The 19,324-nt window shown below is 39.0% G+C and overlaps 1 protein-coding gene across 1 annotated transcript in view; it reads right to left on the bottom strand.

The window, feature by feature from the left end:
- TTBK2 (tau tubulin kinase 2) overlaps positions 1–15,674 on the bottom strand; it is a gene marked incomplete at its 3' end in the record, with an annotated part of 156,831 nt that extends 141,157 nt beyond the window's left edge. Inside the window, exon 1 of the mRNA XM_080809583.1 lies at positions 15,267–15,674. The remainder of the gene's footprint in view (positions 1–15,266) is intronic.
- Positions 15,675–19,324: the final 3,650 nt, after the last annotated feature.

Genomic DNA, 19,324 nt, shown 5'->3' on the forward strand with positions numbered 1-19,324 from the left:
CTTTATATGTATTAGAATGAGAATTATAAACACACACACACACATACACACACACAATAACTGCTGGCAAAGATGAGAAACTGGAATTTGTGCATTGCTGACATTAACATAAAATGGTGTAACCACTACAGAAAAAAGTATTGGAGATTGCCCCAAAACTAAAACACAGAATTAAAATATGATCAAGCAATTCCACTTCTGAGTATATATCCAAAAGAATTCAAAGTAAGGAGTCAAAAACATATTTGTACACCGGGGCGCCTAGGTGGCTCTGTGGATTAAAGCCTCTGCCTTCGGCTCGGGTCATGATCCCAGGGTCCTGGGATCGAGCCCCGCATCGGCTGTCTGCTCAGCAGGGAGCCTGCTTCCCCCCCCCCCCGCCTGCCTCTCTGCCTACTTGTAATCTCTGTCTGTCAAATAAATAAATAAAATCTTTAAAAAAAGAAAAATATTTGTACACCGATGTCCACAGCAGCATTATTCACAATAGCAGAGAGATGGAAGGAAACAAGTGTCGATCCCAAGTGACAGATGAATAGGTAAACAAAATGTAGTACATACATACAATGCCACATTATTCAATCTTAAAAGGAAAGAAATTCTCAAACACATCACAACATGAATGAACCTTGAAGACATTATGCTAAATGAAATAAGCCAGTCACAAAAGGTCAAATATATGATTCCATTTATAATAGGCACCTAGAGTAGGCAAATTCATAGAGATAGAAAAGTAGTTTCTGTCTGGTGGTTGGTTGCCAGGGGCTACAAGGACAGGATAACAGAGATTCACTGTTTACTGTATATAGAATTTCATTTTGGAAAAATGAAAAAGTTCAGGTGGTGATATATGCACAATGATGTTAATGTTCCTTTTTTTTTTTTAAGATTTTATTTATTTATTTGACAGAGAGAGAGAGATCACAAGTAGGCAGAGAGGCAGGCAGAGAGAGAGGGGGAAGCAGGCTCCCCGCTGAGCAGAGAGCCCGATGCGGGGCTCGATCCCGGGACCCCGAGACCATGACCTGAACTGAAGGCAGAGGCTTAACCCACTGAGCCACCCAGGCGCCCCAATGTTAATGTTCTTAATGCCACTGAACAGTCCACTTAAAAATGGTTAAAATGGTAAATCTTATACGCATTTTACCACAATAAAAATTTTTTAATGACTACCAGGTACCCTTCAGATACAACTACAAAAGCCAAATAATTTTCACTGTCTCATTCTAAATTGCCAGGAACAAAGTAGTATCCTATAATGGAGTCCTTCACAGAACACTGAAGCAAATCTAAGAATACACCTGTTCCAACTGGGAAGTGAACCCTAGGGTAAAAGCCCAGAATCCCATAAGCCACCAAGGTATACTACACTGCTTCTAAAATGGCTCTCAATGATCCCCCATCTGATGCTTTCTATCACCCCCACCCCGAGTGTAGGTGAATCTAGCTGCTTGCCTCTAATGAACAGAATAAATACAGCAAACATGATGGGAAGTCACTTCCCAGATGTATTATAAAAGACTGCAATGCCTATCTTGCTGACATTCTCTCTCTTTGGCTCTTCCCACTTGCTTACTCTGATGAAACAAGCTGCCATGTTGCCCCCAGGAAAGGCTCACATGGCAAGGATTATAATTCTGCTAGCAGAATTATATAATTCCATTTATAACAGGTACCAACAGCTAGCAGAGAACTGAGGTCCTTAGTCCAGCCACTCACAATGAACTGAATCATACCATCAGACTCAGCTTGTAAACAGATCCTTCCCCAGCTAAACCATGTGACAATTACAGTCTACCTTGACTGCAGTCTGTGATTGACCCTAAAACAGAGTACCTAGCTGAGTCACAAACCAAAATCCTGACTTACATACACTGTGAGATAATAAATGCTGTTGTTCTAAAACACTAAATTTTGGGTAATTTTTATGCTGCAATACATAACCTATACACCAGACTTCAATGGCATGGGATAATAGTTTCTCAAAGTTGTGCATGAACCACAGGTTCTTTTTGATTCTACATCACTAATTATATCTTAAAAAAATTAATGTAATTTGGCTGCAGTATCAATGCTGTTAAATAATTGGAATTCATTTTTTCAGTAATGCTAGTAAGTTAAAAATAATCTTGATACAAGAAAACTAGATACTGCAAGAAAAAAATTAAATAAATTCCTCCTTGACAATATCCTTATTGACCTAAAATACAGAGTAAATAGCATACTGATAAATTCAGACAATGATGCTAAATGTGGAGGTGTTGTCAAAACAGACCCAAAGATGATGAAAATATGGACAAAACATAGTAAATGGAGATTCAACTTGCCAAATAACATGTGGTAAACACTGAAACATTTACTAGATAGAAAAAGATTGAGAAGCAAGTAGCCAACAAATAACACTGACAATCCCCAAGACTATAAACCCCTTGACGATGAAGACCATTATCATAATCACATATCCTCTGCCATAATCAAAAAAAAGATTAACTTTGCAGTTAATCAATAGATAGTTGGTAAAGTTAATTGATGAGCTGAAAAGCTCATCAATTTAAAGCTATAATTTAAAAGTCATATAGATTCACATACACAAATGTAATAAAGATGAGAGGAAAAGGAGGGAAAAAAGGAAAATGAAAATAAGAATGATATTTGGGGCACCTGGGTGGCTCAGTGGTTTAAGCCTCTGCCTTCGGCTCTGGTCATGATCTCAGGGTCCTGGGATCAAGCCCCGCAAGCCCCGCATTGGGCTCTCTGCTCAGCGGGGAGCCTGTTTCCCCCTCTCTCTGCCTGCCTCTCTGCCTACTTGTGATATCTCTCTCTCTCTCTCTCTCTCTGTCAAATAAATACATAAATAAATAAAATCTTTGAAAATAAGAATGTTAAGAGGCACAATGGCAAATGGATAAAAAATTGTGTAAGAATTCCATAAGCATAAGCCAAACCAAACCACACCTAAAAAAGAGAACTCCCTATAAGAGAAAATAACATAATACTGCTGTGTTTATTGCCTTCTAACCCCAGGGATTTCTCACAAAATAGACATTAAGACCAGACTACCTAGATTCAGATCCTGGCTATGTAATCTAAGGCCCATTACTTAACTTTTCTGGGCCTCAATTTCCTCATCTATAAGAAAAAGATAACAACGGTGTCTATCTAAGGATTAAAAGTGATAATATTTGATATATGTAAAGTGTTTATTTATCTGACTGGGACAATAAGTATGCTCAATAAATGGCAGTCATTACCCAGTAAATCATACTGTATGCTTCTTAGCCAAAAGAAAGAGAAATTGTCATATCCACAGACATACTACTGTCTAAAACAGACCCTATACTGCTTGCATGCTGATGAAAAGAAATTATGTTTGCATGGAGGCCTTGAATTTAAACCTATTATACAACTACTACTTATCAAAATCTAAACAAAAATTTATCAGCAAGAGAAAATGACTACTCTACAACTGCGATTACAAATTAAATTACAGCATTTGCATTGTTACAGTTTTGCTTTAAAAGTTAATAGAAAAATTAGTTGATCAAAAAGGGAATAAAAAGAAACCAATGACACCTACTATTTCTAGATTGGAAACAGTATAAATTAGTTCCTAAATGTGTCTTGACTTGAAGCAAATTTTGAGAACCCGCCCACATGAAGGAAGGAAGCATTATCATAGCGACTATCAAAGGAGAAATTATTTAAAAATAAAAATTTAAAGACTCATACACTGCTGGTAGGAATGTACTCTGGAAAATAGTTCTATATTATAAAGCTGAAAATATGCTTACCCCACAACCCAACAACTCTTTTGCCAGGTACATATCCTAAAAACACTCTTCTCTCATGTGTACCAGGAAACATACAAAAATATGTGCATAGCCATACCATCCATAAACACCAAAGCTAAAAACAACCCAAATGTTCAGCAAGAAAAGAATGAAAAAAGTGTAGTATATTCACAGAGGTTTAAAAAAAAAAAAAAGTATTCGTTTCCTACTACTATTGTAACAAATTACCACAAAATTAGTGGCAAAACAACACAAATTTAAAATCTTACAGTTCTAGAGATCCAAAGTCTAGGCTTCTGATGGGGATAAAATCAAGGTGTCAGCAAGGCTATGATTCTTCTGGAGTCTATGCTGTAGAATCCCTTTTCCAGTTTTATAAGCTTCCTGGATGCTTTGGCTCATGGACCCATCCTCCATGTTCTGAGCTAGTAGTGTAGCATCTTCAAATCTCTCTCTCTGACCTTTGCTTCCATCATCACCGGTCTTTATTTATGCCTCCCTCTTACAAGGTCCCTTGTGACTACAGTGAACCAACCTGAATAATCAGGGATAATCTTCCCACCTCAAAAGCCTTAACTTTAATACATCCATGAAGGCCCTTTCACCATATAAGATAACACATTCGCAGTCTACAGGGATTAGAGCATGAATATCTTTGAGGGACTATTTTCTACCTAATACAAAAACTATTAAAATGAAAATGAAGAAACTACTTCAACACTGAACTATAAGAACAAATCTCACACTCAACATTGAAAAAAAATCAAGCAAGACAGACATATACATACAATATAAATCCTTTTATATGAATTCCAAAAATAAGTAAAACCAAATTAAATTAAATAGGGATGCAAACACTTACTTTATAGTAAGTCTATAAAGAAAACCAAGGACATGATTTTTCACAGAAATCACAAGAATAGCTTCCTTTGGGGTAAAGGGGGATGAGATAAGGAAGGGGTTTCTGAGATGTGGGTAATGTTCTATTTCTTAACTATTTACAATTATTTGTTAAACTGCACAATTAAGTTTTATGTAGTCTGTGACTGATATGTCTTATAATAAGAACACTAACAGATAACCATCATATGAACCAGAGGCAAGGATAACCAGAAACAGAATAGTTCAGGCAACAACTATCTAGCAGTGTGACAGCTCAGCAAGAGACTGTTCCATCTACACAATGGTGAAAAGCCAGTTAACCTATGAGTTAGGCATAGGGCAGAATTCTAGGTTCACAATAAAGAAACAAGCCTAGAAACATATATATAATTTACAATGTCTTCCTAGTAGACTATAAATTTCTTGAGGTCAAAAGCAGAATTCTTCTCATTTTTGTACTTAGTACCTAGTATAATACCAACCACAGAACAATCTTTCTAATAAATGTTTAATTACTAGAAGAATGAATGAAACTTCTTTCACCTCCTATACAGCTGACTGAAATTAAGTCATCCTCCAGCAAATAACTGAGAGTTGATTTGAAAATATAACATATAGTCATTCAATAAATTGCTACTAATACACAGAAGAGTAGAAAGAAGTATATATAATGGAGGTTTCGCCCTCTATGAGTTTACGATCAAGGAAAGAAAATGTAAACAATTATTTCCAAATTATTCTTTGAAATAGAATACATAATACGAAAACAGAAACTGACATTAATTTTCTGGACTTAAAAGGCAAAAAATATAAAAAGTTAATAAACATCAAATTATAAGGGCCAAGTACATATGACACATCAGAACTGCAGGAAGTTTACCTGGGCTAGTACAATCAAGTTTCTTAGAGGAGGTGGATAGGATTTACAATGGTCCGGTAGATTGCAAAATAGCCACAAATTCCTCCCATTCCTGCATACACAGCTCTTTACATTGTGACCTTGCTTCATCTCCCATCAAGAGGCAGAGTTTCCTTCTCCATCCTAGAAACCGGGCTTGGCCCTGTGACTTGTTTTGACCAATGGGATATTAGCAAATATGACCAGACACTTGAAAAGTACTTAAGCACTGAACTTGCCCTCTTTTGCTGGTTTTGGAACCTAGACTGTGAAAAAAAAAAAAACAAAGATAGCTGACTGCCTCATGTGAGCAAGCCCAGACAACAACAACAAAAGAACCATTCAGCTGGGTCCAAACCACCAATCCAAAGAACAGTTAACTAACAAACTCTTGTTTTAGCCTCTGGACTTTGGGGTGGTTTGTTTGAAGGCAAAAGCTAACTGAGGAGCTAAGCAAAGACACAGAAGAGGAAATGAACACAACATACAAGTGCATGGGGAAAATGAATGCGTGCATTAGTCTAAATTGACTAAGATTAATCTAAAATATTTCTAATCATAGAGAAAAAATACATAGGTGTGAAAGGTTAAGTTCAGACTGTAAAAATCAGGCTAGGAAGAAAAATGAACTCATTCTATTTCAGTAGGCAAAGGAAAGCCACTGAAGGACTTCAGAGCTGGGGGAGGATACAAAGCAAGAGGAAAGGAAGACCAGTTAGAACTACTATTATCTAGATATGCTGAAATAATAAAATTCTCCTATTTGGCAGGGGAGCTAGACAATTCACAAAATAAATAAGTGTGGTTTTCATAAGTAGTGTCATATATAGTTTATGTTAGATTCTGTTCTAACAGAAAACAGGAAAATTATTTTAAAGATTTATTTATTTATTTGAGAGAGAGAGCCCACACACGTGTGAGTGCCCATGAGCAGGGGGAGGGGCAGAGGGCAAAGGAGACAAGCAGACCTCCCACTAAGCTTGATCCCGGGACCATCTAGCAGATGACTGAAATCATGACTGAGCCAAAATCAAGAGACAGGTGGTAAACCAACCGGGCCACCCAGGTGCCCCAGGAAAATTATGTTCACCTACAATTTTAATCCCAATGGAAAGAATACTAGCATTAATCATCAGAAGAACTCATGACGTGTCTAAAGAGTATAGAAGATATTTTTGAAACTTTATTTGGGCATAAAGATAATACATAGATTTCTAATGACAGCATAGCTGTGAAATATGACTCCTCTTTGTTCGAGATTTAAATTTTCTCACCAGACTACTGCAGTTCCTGGTACAATAAAGTAATAGAGATCAGACTTACCCTCCTACTTTCAACAACTAGCAAAAAGGACAATGGATTTTAGACACTACAGAAAATAGGAACTACAGAACAGGGATTCATGAGAAAAGAGAAATAAATAAGGCAAACCTTACAACTGCCCCCAACTCACCACTTGGAAGGGAATTTCCAGGCTGCAGCACAGGAATGGGGAACCCAAACAGAGCCCAGCAGTCTCACTGAGTTGAAGAGACAAAATTCAGAGTTCTAGGAAGGTCAAAACAGGACAAGAGGAGAGGAGAGATCAGCACAAAGAATGAGCTGTGGATATCTTAAAAGGCTGATTCCCCTTGAGACTCTGGCTGAGTTTATAAGTGTATGTGTGTAAGGAAGTGAAGTGATCAAAGCCAGGTTCAAATCACTGGAGAGGGGTAGGCAGAACAATCTCTGATACTCAAATAAAGCTGCAAATAGTGTGCATACTCACCAGAGTGAAAAAGACCTTCAAAAACATCCAGGGCATTGAATGTATCAGAGTATTCTCAAGTAACTTAACTGTATTCCAAAATAAACCCTGAAAATATTTAAAGGAATAAAAAAAATCCTAGCACATAATAATGTAAAATCATAATGCCTAGCACTCAAACAAATTACTGGGGATGCAAATAAGGAGAAATATCAGTCAATAAAAACAGACACAAGTCAAAGCATTCTTGAGAAAGAAAAACAAAGATGGAGGTATCACAAACCCAGATTTAAAGAGCTACTACAAAGCTATAATAATCAAAACAGTATGGTATTGGCACAAAAACAGACACATAGATCAAAGAAACAAAATAGAGAACCCAGAAATAAAACCGCTCACTTATGGTCAATTAATCTAAAACAAAATGAGCAAGATTATACAATGGGAAAAAAAAATGGTCTCTTCAGTACACGGTGCTGGGAAAACTAGACAGCTACATGCAAAAGAATGAAACTGGACCACTTTCTTACACCATACATAAAAATGAACTCAAAATGGATTAAAGACCTAACTGTGAGACCTGAAACCATAAAACTCCTAGAAGAAAACACAGGCAGTAATCTCTCTGACACTGGCCTTAGCAACATTTTTCTAGATAGGTCTCTGCAGGAAGGGAACAGGAAATAAAAAATAAACTATTGAGACTACACCAAAATAAAAAGCTTTTGCACAATGAAGGAGACCATCAACAAAACAAAAAGGCAACCAACTGAATGGGAGAAGATATTTGCAAATGATGTATCTGATAAGGAGTTAATATCCGAAGTATATAAAGAACTTACAAAACTCAATGGCAAAAAAACCAAATAATTCAATTTAAAAATGGACAGAGGTCCTAAATAGACATTTTTCCAGAGAAGACATACAGATGGCCAACAGACACCTGAGAAGACATTCAAAATCACTAATTATTAGGGAAATGTAAATTAAAACCACAATGAGGTATCACCTTATACTCGTCAGAATGGCTAGCATCAAAAAGATAAGAAATAACAAGTGTTAGCAAGGATGTGGAGAAAAAGGAATCCTCTAACACTAATGGTGTAATGCAAATTGGTACAACCACTGTGGAAAACAGTATGGACAGTTCTCAAAAAACTAAAACTAGAAATACCATATGATCCAATAATTCCACTAGTAGGTATTTACCCAAAGAAAATGAAAACATTAATTCAAAAAGATATATGCACCCCGTGTTTACTGAAGCATTACCTACAATAGCCAAGATATGGAAGCAAACTAAGTGTCCAACAAGAGATGAATGAATAAAGAAGAACTTATACAGACGGAATAATATGGAATGTGGAATATTACTCAGCCACAAAAGAATGAGATCTTGCCAACAGTGACAACATGGATAGACCTTGAGGGTATTATGCTAAGTGAAATAAGTCAGACAGAGAAAGACTAATACCATATGATTTCACTTATACATGGAATCTAAAAAAATTAAAAAAAAAACAAATTTTAAAAAATCAGATCCACAAAAACAAAGAACAAGCTGCTGGTTGCCACAGGGGAGGGCAGTGGTGGGATGGGCAAAATGGATGAAGGGAGTGAGAGGTATAGGATTCTAGTAATGGAATTAATCATTCATGGAGATGAAAGGTTAAGCATGGGCAATATAGTCAATGGTATTGTAATAGCACTGTATGGTAATAGATGGGAGCGACATTTGTGGTGAGCATAGTACAACTCTAGGTTTTCTTAGCCCTATGTTGTATACACCGGAAACTAATGTAACATTGTGTATCAATTATACTTTAAGAAAAAGGAAGGAAAGAGGGAGGGACGAGGGACGGAAGGAAGCAGAGAAAGAAGAAAGGGAGAAAGAAAAAGAGAGAGAGAGAAAGAAAAAAAGAAAGAAAGGGAGGGAGGGAGAAATAGCCAAAGAAAGGAGGGAAGGAAGGAGGGAGGAGAGGGAGGGGAGGGGAGCAGAAGGGAAGGAAGGAAGAAAAGGAAAGGAACGGAAAGGGCAAAGGAGGAAAAGAAAAGAGAAAAAAAAAAGTAAAAGCAGACCCAGAAAAGATACAGATGACAGAACCGGTAGACAAGGAATTCTAGACATGAAAAGTATATATCTGAGATTAAAAAACAAAAAAACCAACACTGTATAGGGTTAACACCAGATTAGCTACCACAGAAGAAGGAATTAGTGAACTTCAAGATAAAAAAAACTACCCAAAATTAAACATACAGAGAAAAAGAAACCAAACCAACATAGTATCAGTTAGCCATGTGCTAAAATCAAAAAGCCTAACATACATGTAACTGGAGCCCCAGAAGGAAAGAACAGATTGTTTACACTTTTACTTTGTTGTCAGTTACTGTAACCATACTGTGTTATATAAAGTTTCTCTCCACTTTTAGTATATATTTTAATTTCTAGATACACCTATTGGGCCCAGAAAAATTCCATGTTTGGGGGGAAAAAATCTAAAGAGAAAATGTCTTAAATTTTTTCAAATCTGATGAAAACTATAAATATACCAAACACCCCCTATTAAAGTGAAAGATTAAATGCTTTCAAAGTAATCATGCTCTATTACGTAAATAGTATTTGGAATACATATTCTGTATTCCAATTATAGATTATAGTTAGGTACAGAGTGGCTATCTCATGAATCTCAAAACTCAAAATAATATTATTTTTCACATAATAAAAAACTCAATTCTGTTTTTAAACAAGCTGAGTTACAGACAAAAATTATCAGAGACTACACAACAGGTAAGTTTTTCAAGACATCTAACAATATCAACATCAACAACAGAAATAAGAGTCAAGAACAGGATAAACCCCATGTGATTTTGTTTTTGTTTTACCCCACAGGTTTTAGCAAGACTCTCTCAAAAGGGTTATTAAAAAGTGATGAAGGGGCACCTGGGTGGCTCAGTGGGTTAAAGCCTCTGCCTTTGGCTCAGGTCACGATCCCAGGGTCCTGGGATCGAGCCCCACATCGGGCTTTCTGCTCAGCAGGGAGCCTGCTTCCTCCTTTCTCTCTCTGCCTGCCTCTCTGTCTACTTGTGATCTCTGCCAAATAAAAAAATAAAATCTTTAAAAAAAAAAAAGTGATGAAGATTTGTGCATAACCCTACTTGCTGACAGCAAAAGGAAAGGAACATTCAGTCACCACTTATACTTCATTCAAATGTTCCTTCTAAACTTTTACAGGAGGTAAATTACACTTACAGGAGCATGGAAGCTCTCTGGGTTCAATAAATATATTCAAGAAGGTAAGAAACTATACAAGTCAGTATGGTTACAAATACTGACAACAGGATAAAAGTGAAAACAACAATCTAGTTCTCTTCTCCCTGACTACCACACTAACAACTACAGAAAGTACAGTGTTAACTTACATGTCCAGATTATAATGAAAATATTAAATAAAACCATTCCTTGGGTAAAATCTTCTGTAACCATATCAACCAAACAAAGCATTATATCTACGATCTTCCCACTAAGACAAGGAAAAAACATCAATACAGGAAACTTCTCTGTAATGATCTCCATTGTAATTATATTTTAAGTATATTAATTTCTCTTATTAAAAATAGCAAAACTGAAGTGAAAAGAGATTAAGTAATCTAAGTCCTATGATATGTTACAGTAGAAATGAGAATACATTAAAATCTCATCTTGATGCATATTAACAGTTTATATTCATTTGTTTTAAAATCATTTATTGGGCCTGGGTGGCTCAGAGGGTTAAGCCTCTGCCTTCGGCTCAGGTCATGATCTCAGGGTCCTGGGATCGAATCCCACATTGGGTTCTCTGCTCAGCAGGGAGCCTGCTTCCCCCTCTCTCTCTGCCTGCCTCTCTGCGTACCTGTGATCTCTGTCTGTCAAATAAATAAATAAATAAATCTTAAAAAAAAAAAAGAATCAAGAACATATAAAATAATAATCACAAAGAGAAGAATAATTATGTCTACCATAGTCATATAACATAAATATAGATCAAGAAATCTGCTTAAAAATCACCTGCTTAAAAGATGAAATGGTCTGGCACAACTGACATTCACATTACATAAATAATTTAATTTCAATCTGTATTTTGAAGACTTTTATTTTTTTAAAGTAATGTCTACACCCAGCGAGGGGCTCAAACTCACAACTTTGAGTTCAAGAGTCACATGCTCTACCAGCTGAGCCAGTCAGGTGCCCCTCAATCTGTATTTTAAATCTGCAATCAAAGCTCACCAGATGTTAAGGAAGATAGAAACTTTTTTTTCAAGATTTGCATTTGCTATTTTTTTAACATACATTATTTTATATTATTTTTTTAAGATTTTATTTATTTACTTGAGATAGTGCAAGCGTGGGAGAAAGCACAAAGGAAGAGGGAAAAGCCGACTCTTCAACTGAGCAGAGAGCCAATGAAGGGCTCGATTCCAGGACCCTGGGATCACGACCCGAGCCAAAGGCTGACACTTAACCTTAAGTGAGCCACCTAGGTGCCCTGGAAGATAGAAACTTTTGAGTGGTTATACTGCACATGTTGTACGTATGCTGAAACTTCAGCTCTAAAAACTTCAACTTTTTCGTATAGACTTAAAGGCTCTTGTATCAAACATGGAAGTCTGACATTTAATCTGAAAGCACTGAGTACTTAGAGAATAAAAGCTATAAAAGCACTCTCAACACAAGGATTCTATCCACTAAAGCCTGGGGAGGGGGGTGTCTACCACTTGCATCACTATTATTTACAATATACTGGATAACAAAAAAGGTTAGTTTCAAAAATTTATAAATACTGGGCGCCTGGGTGGCTCAGTTGGTTGAACGACTGCCTTCGGCTCAGGTCATGAACCCGGACTTTCAGGATCGAGTCCCGCATCGGGCTCCCAGCTCCTTGGGGAGTCTGCTTCTCTCTCTGACCTTCTCCTCTCTCATGCTCTCTCTCACTCATTCTCTCTCAAATAAATAAATAAAATCTTAAAAAAAATTTAAAAAAAAATTTATAAATACTGAAGATGTCCGGCAATACTGCTAATCAAATAAACTGACAAACCTCCAGCTATATTTTGAGTATTTCTCAAACCTCAAAAAAGAGGGAAAAAAAAGAATACAGGAGTAGAATATGTTTGAGAAACATATGCTCAAATTGCTTTTTTAAAAGGATTTATTTACTTTAAGTTTTACTTAAGTAACCTCTACACCGAACGTGGGGCTCTACCTCATGACCCTGAGACCAAGAGTCGCAGGTTTTTCCGAATGAGCCAGTCAGGCACCTCATATGCTCAAATTCTAAAGCTGTTGGCCACATATCTATAAATTTATTTAATTATTTATTTATTTGGAGACAGAGTACAAGTGGGAGAGGGCCAGAGGGAGCGAGAGAAAGAGAATATTAGGCAGTCTCCATGCTCAGTGTGGAGCCTGACACAGGGCTGGATCTCACAACCCTGAGTATCATGACCTAAGCTGAAATCAAGTGGGAAGCATAACCGACTGAGTCACCCAGGTGCCCCTAAAGAATTTTTTTTTATAGGAGTTGTTTGTTTTGTTTTTTTTAAGTGAAGAAGTAAGCTACATTCTCCGTAAATTCTCAAAGGTTGTTTTATTTTGTGAATCAACTCAGCCCACACCAGTTCAATAATGGTCGTTATACATTTTCCCTTATATACAGCCTTTTTTTTTTAAGGCAAAAAACATTCAGTAACTCACAGAGTTTCTAAGGATTAGGAATCTAAGAGTGTCTTAGTGGTTCTAGGTCAAAGCCTCTCAGGAGTGGCAGTCAAGCTGTCATCTCTATATATAACTTTTTAAAGCTATAAAACAAAGAATTGACTGCCCCTGCCAAAGTTAAATTTCATGATCATGGTGAAGTAAGCTCCATTACATTTGTTTACATTGAAAAACCAACAATCTATCACTAATTCTCACATTTTAGTGCATTTTTTATGTAAAATACCTTCAAAATTGTCTAAATTACACAAGCTTTACTTATAACACTACATTTAAAGATATCTGAAGTCCTATATAATTGAGTTCAATTTGCTAAAGCAAATGAGCCTAATCTTATGAAGATTTCCTGAGGCATTAAAATAATCAATATATATATTTTTTTAATTTTATTTATTTATATGACAGAGAGAGACACAGCAAGAGAGGGAACAAAAGCAGGGGGAGTGGTAGAGGGAGAAGCAGGTTCCCCACTGAGCAGGGAGCCCAATGGGGCTCAATCTTCATGACCTGAGCCGCAGGTTCAGCATGCTTAACGACTGAGCTACCCAGGCGCGCTTATAATCAGTATTTTTTAAAGTCAAAAAAGACACAAAATCTGAAGTCATATGCAATACAATAGAGTATGCACTAAATTATGCATTAGCCATAGTACAAGATAATGAGCGAGATATATTATTCTTAGCCCCCTACTGAAGATCAAATTTGTTTCAATTTACTACTAGAAATTAAGTTAAATAAGCTAGGGACTTTATGTGTCTAACACTGAAAAAGGAAAAAAAACATTTCTTAACATCCTATCATAAAGGAAAAGTGCTAGAGAAACTTCCCTTCATAAGCATGCCTCAAAAATCCCCTACAGTGCCTTGATAAAAAATGTATCATACAGGAAAACATAAGCTTTTAAATTAGATTCCTTATGGTATCTTTTCAATTTGAATAAATTACAATATGCCATGGAAGTCCCTGGAATTAATATTAATAGAGTTAATGTTAATTTTTCAAGATTACTCCTAATACTAGTATTTATCATTATTACTACTTCTTTGTAAGAAATACATGGCGTCCAGCTCCCTAAATACTTTACAATCAATCTCCTATCTCCCCTTTCCCCGAAATAGAATATTACTCTATTCCATTTAGGCAAAAGAAAACAGCAAACACATCTTTATGGTCTATTCTGGCAAATCAGTGTTTAGAAACCAATGCAACTGTTACTAATGGCTCAGAACCAAACACTGTAACAAAACACACTGAGTGGATCCTCCCTGTGTGTGTACATGCGCCCATTCATAATAACGTGATCCTCACACACGCATTCAAAATCTCAGTTTCTACTGAATACCAGAACACCTCTACATAATACACAGCTTATAAGAAAACTGCCCTCTTTAATGTTCAAAGAAAGAACAATTTCTACAGCTAAGGATGAGAAGAGTTAATACCGGGATTGCTGCCACCTATCAACTTTAATTCAAAGCAAAGTACAACTCAATGTCATTTTTACCTCTAACGCTGTCACGCTGAAACAAAATTAACTTCACTGTGCGATAAAGTATCCTGGCATCCCAATGGATTACTTACTTCCCTGATTTGACATTACATATGTGTGGAGTCTTTTGTCCCTCCCACAGCATCCCCGAGAGTCAACAGCGTCTTAGTCAAGGCAAATGACGGGCAAATCCCTCAGGTCATTACTTTGCATCCTAAGTACCAAAAAGTCATGGCCTTCATGTGGTTACTACACAGCGAACACTGCATAGTCCCATTACCCCTTCTATTATATTTGGGGAGGCGGGGTGCGAAAGAAGCGCTCCGTATATCCTGAGAATGCTGTGTTCAGTCCTGGTACCAGAAGCAGCACGAATACAAGTAATATGTGGGTCACCCACAGAGAGAGAAACAGTGGAAGCTTCGTGACCCTCCAAGTTCAGTGAAGACACCAAAAGCTTCTCAGGAAACGGGGCACAAGCCTTCGGGGAAAGGGGCAGAAGCAGAAGGTCTCCGAGGTGGAGTGACTACATCTGGCACAAGCCCAGGGCGTGGGCAGCGACTGAGTCGTCTCTCGTACCCTTCCCCTCCGCACCAGGGTCGGTCACTCCGCGAGGGGTGCGGCCGAAGGAGGGGGTCAGGACTGGGAGAGGGCGGGGCCCGGGGCACCCCAGCGGCGCCCTGGGGGTTCCGGGGGGTGTGTCCTACCTGGGCCGTGGCGGACGCAGGGATTTCGGGCGGAGGGCTCGGATACAGCTCAGGGCCAGGACCCGCAGGGATCAACCCTCAGCAAGCGGGACAGCCGCCGCCTGCCCATCCCCCGCCGCCGATTGCGGCGGGACCCGAGCGCGGCTCCGAGGGCCGGCCGGCTTGGTAGTCCCCTCGGGTACCGTCCGCGTTTACTGGCGGCGGCGGCGGCTGCTGTTAATGCTGCTGCTGGCCGCCCCCAGCCGCTGCTCTTGTGCCAGCCCCTGCTCCTCCTCCTGCCGCCGCCGCCGCCGCCTCGTCCCCACCGCTCCCATCGCCGCTGCGGCGACTACTGCAGCGCCCGCTGACCCGACCCGACGTTATTCTCCCCCTTCGCAACCCGACACAGCCTAGCCCACCTGCCCTGCCAGTACGCACGCCCACCTCTCCGCCACAGGTACTGATTGGAGAGCGCGTCCCGGGCCCGCCACGTCGGTTGGCTGATCCCATTGCCTATCAGGAAGTGGGCGGAGAGTCAGGCAGGGAGCGTCTCCGCCCCCCACCGGAGAATTGCCGCTATCTTCAGGTTTGCCTGAGAGAGCGAGTTACCGGGAAAGGAGCATCACAATGGCAGCGCGCATGTGCGCAGGAATTCTGGGCCTTGTAGTTCCAGCCGCAGCCGCAACTGCCCGCCGGTCCAGAGTAGAGAAGTAGAGCTTCTGAGACTAGTGGTTGGCGCACAGTGGTGTCCTCCTAGCTCAGTAATTAACTTGCTTATAGGGGCATGATTGTGACCCCAGGACTGGGCTTTTGGGAAGAAAATCGGAGATACGTTGTCACAGAACGAATTTACACCCTGAGATGGTCACGAAGAAGGGCCCCAAATCGTGAGGCCCTACCATGCCTCCTCCTCAGAACCGGAGCTGCCAGGATCTGACAAATTGGCGCTGTCCCCAGAACCGCCTAACGTGAAGCTAACCACCAGCAGGCACTAGGGATAGGCCTAAAGGTATAAGGAGGAAAGGAGACGGAGACCTCCAGAAAAGAATACCAGCCTGGAGCCCGAAGTATTCTTACAGTTTTTGCAACCCATGAAGAATGAGATTACCTTCCCCTTTTCAAACACCATCAGCGAAGGGTTCAATGAGCATCCCCTGCGAGCACCGGCATGGGAATCTAAGCAAGAGAAGGCAGGAGTCCCTCGAAGACTTCCAAGGAAAAATGAGGAAAGCAGAGCAATGAGTTTGTGTGGGATAAATTTGTATTAGGCGTTGATTATGTCAAGTTCTTTGGTGAAGAGGAATCCTTAAGATTAAACCGCTCCCATCCACCACTTTACAGAAGAAAATCTCAAAGAGGTTTAACAACTTTCCAAGGCTATAAAACTAATGATTGACAGTACTAAAACTCAGGTCTTTTAAACTTACTTCTGTGTCTAATGCTTTTTTTTTTTTTAAACTTAATAATCAAAATGACGCCCAGGAGTCTGCCAAGGACTGAAAATATGCAATGACTTGTGAGCTTCGTTTTACTTTAAATCTTTTTCTTCTCTGAAATGACATTCTGTTTAAAGCTGATTAATTAAGAGCATGGAAAGGTTAAATATAAATCCTATATTCAATCTCAGAACTGTTACAGAATCTGTTTCTTCTTGTTCAGGAAATGCCACAGCTTCTTGACATTCTTTAAAAACAACAAACAAACAAACAAACAAACAAAAAGCAGATACCTCGACTGTCTGTCATGTCTAGATCCTTGGATGAAAAACAGGACAAAGTGTACATTAAAGGCAATTGATGATGCAGCTCATCTTGTTCTGTTCAAACTTAAAGAAGATGCCAACTTGTCTCCTTTCCACTGATTAAAACCACAAGTTGTTTTTCCCATTACTTTGTCTCACAGACTATATTTCACTTCACAATATTGGCTGGGCGAGTAATTTTAATTGGGAGGGATTAGGGTTCCTGCAAATGCTTTCCTTTAAGATTAAAGAAGTTTATAGGGGGAAAAAATCCCAATTCCCTGAAATTATATCTAGCGATATTTCAAATAACTATTCTCTGTTCAAAGAGAATATTTTTCACTCAGCAAATTCAGTGTTCAAGCTACCCAGATATAATGTCTGCTATCATGGATAAGGTTTTTGTTTGTTTGTTTGGTTGGTTGGTTTTTTTGTTTTGTTTTAGAGGGAAGAGAGTGCTTGACAGCTGAAGGTGGGAGGGATGGGGAGGGGCAAAGAGAGAGGAAGAGAGAGAATCTTTTTTTTTTTTTTTAAGATTTTATTTATTCATTTGACAGACGGAGATCACAAGTAGGCAGAGAGGCAGGCAGAGAGAGAGACGGAAAAGCAGGCTACCTGCTGAGCAGAAAGCCCGATGTGGGGCTCGATCCCAGGACCCTGGGATCATGACCTGAGCCGAAGGCAGAGGCTTTAACCCACTGAGCCACCCAGGCGCCCGAGAGAGAGAATCTTAAGCAGGCTCCACTCTCGGCACAGCAGATGCCTGGGGGCAGAGGGGCTCCATCCCACAATCCTGAGATCATAACCTGAACCAAAATCAAGAGTCTGTCACTTAACTGACTGAGTGACCCAGGCATCCCGGTAAGGATTTTGATTAATGTATTCACAGAATTACTATTTTATTTATTTTAAATGAATCAGTAGATACACCTGGATTCTCCAAATATGGACAGATGACTATTCTTCTGATTGTTACTTTATAACCGACTCCATTTGCAAATCCATGAAGGGTTAAGATAAATAGAAGAGTATATGAGAAAGAAAACCAGTAGCTGCATATAAAGAATGAATTTTTATTTTAATGCAGTGCAGAGAGAAGTGTTCTATGATGAGGATCTTGAGAATAGGGCAACAGTGTATCTCAGCCGAAAGTGTAAGATTGAATATATAGTGAAAGTTAATGCCACAGGAGTAGGAATCCTACGATAAGGGACTGCTCAATGAAAACAGCTTCCCGGGTGTCCCTTTTTTCTCTGATCTTTTCCATTTAAGAAGTGTTGGGCTGTCCCAAGAGGTATTTGTTCAGTTAAGACAAATGGCAAAGTAATGTATTATTCAAGAGCTGGCACTGGAATTCTGGAATCCCATTTGAGATCGATTGATCTAACTATTATGAGTTGTTGTTGTTGTTGTTTTATAAATATGGTAGCAAGTCTCCACAGCAAGCCCCCAATAATCTCTACCTCCTGGTATCTTCACCCTTGTGGAGTCCCTCCATACTGAATTGGGCTGACCTGTGTAACTAATAGGCTTTTTCAGAAATTATAGTGTGTAAATTCCAAGACTAGGTCATCAAAGACTTTGCAGCTTCTGCTTTATGCTCTTGTGGATCACTTACTTACAGGGAAGCCATTTGCCATAGTAGCAGGATGCTTAAGTAGGCGGCCCTTAAAAGTGGCCACCTGGCAAGGAACAGAGGCATTACATCGATAATCAACACCAGACTGTCAACCATGTTAATGAATCGTTCCTGAAAACAGATCCTCCACCCCTTCAGATGACTACAGGCCCAGCTGGCATCTTGACTGCCACCTTGTGAGCTACCCCAATCCAGAACCACCTAGCTAAACCATTCCCAAAATCCAGACCCACAGAAACTATGTGATATGATAAATGTTTACTGTTACTTTAAGCACTCAGTTTTGGGGGACAATTTGTCATGCAATAATTGATAACTAATACAGTAAGATTTATGAAAGTAATAGAATGAGAAATGATTTAAGTCTAGGGATATCTGCCCTGGATACTTGAGTCTGAAAGAATGAGACTCTCATCCTAGGACCAGTCTTAGCATATTCAAAGATAATGAGCAAATTTCAGATTTATACTGATTCCCCACCCAGAACATAATGTCCCTTTTAACCAGCTTCTTTTTTCCCAATGCAGAATAAGTAACATATTTGAGAACACTTTTTCTTTCTCCTTTTCTCCATTTGTGGCCTCCTCTACCCATCTTTAGAAAACCATTGATTTACCACGTTCTAAATTTCCCCCAATCTAAACAGGAAACAATCTAGATGGGTTATTTGTATCATTATCAAAAGGACTGCAGGGGACG

The sequence above is a fragment of the Martes martes genome (assembly GCF_963455335.1).
Source record: "Martes martes genome assembly, chromosome: 7".
Lineage (NCBI taxonomy): Eukaryota > Metazoa > Chordata > Mammalia > Carnivora > Mustelidae > Martes > Martes martes.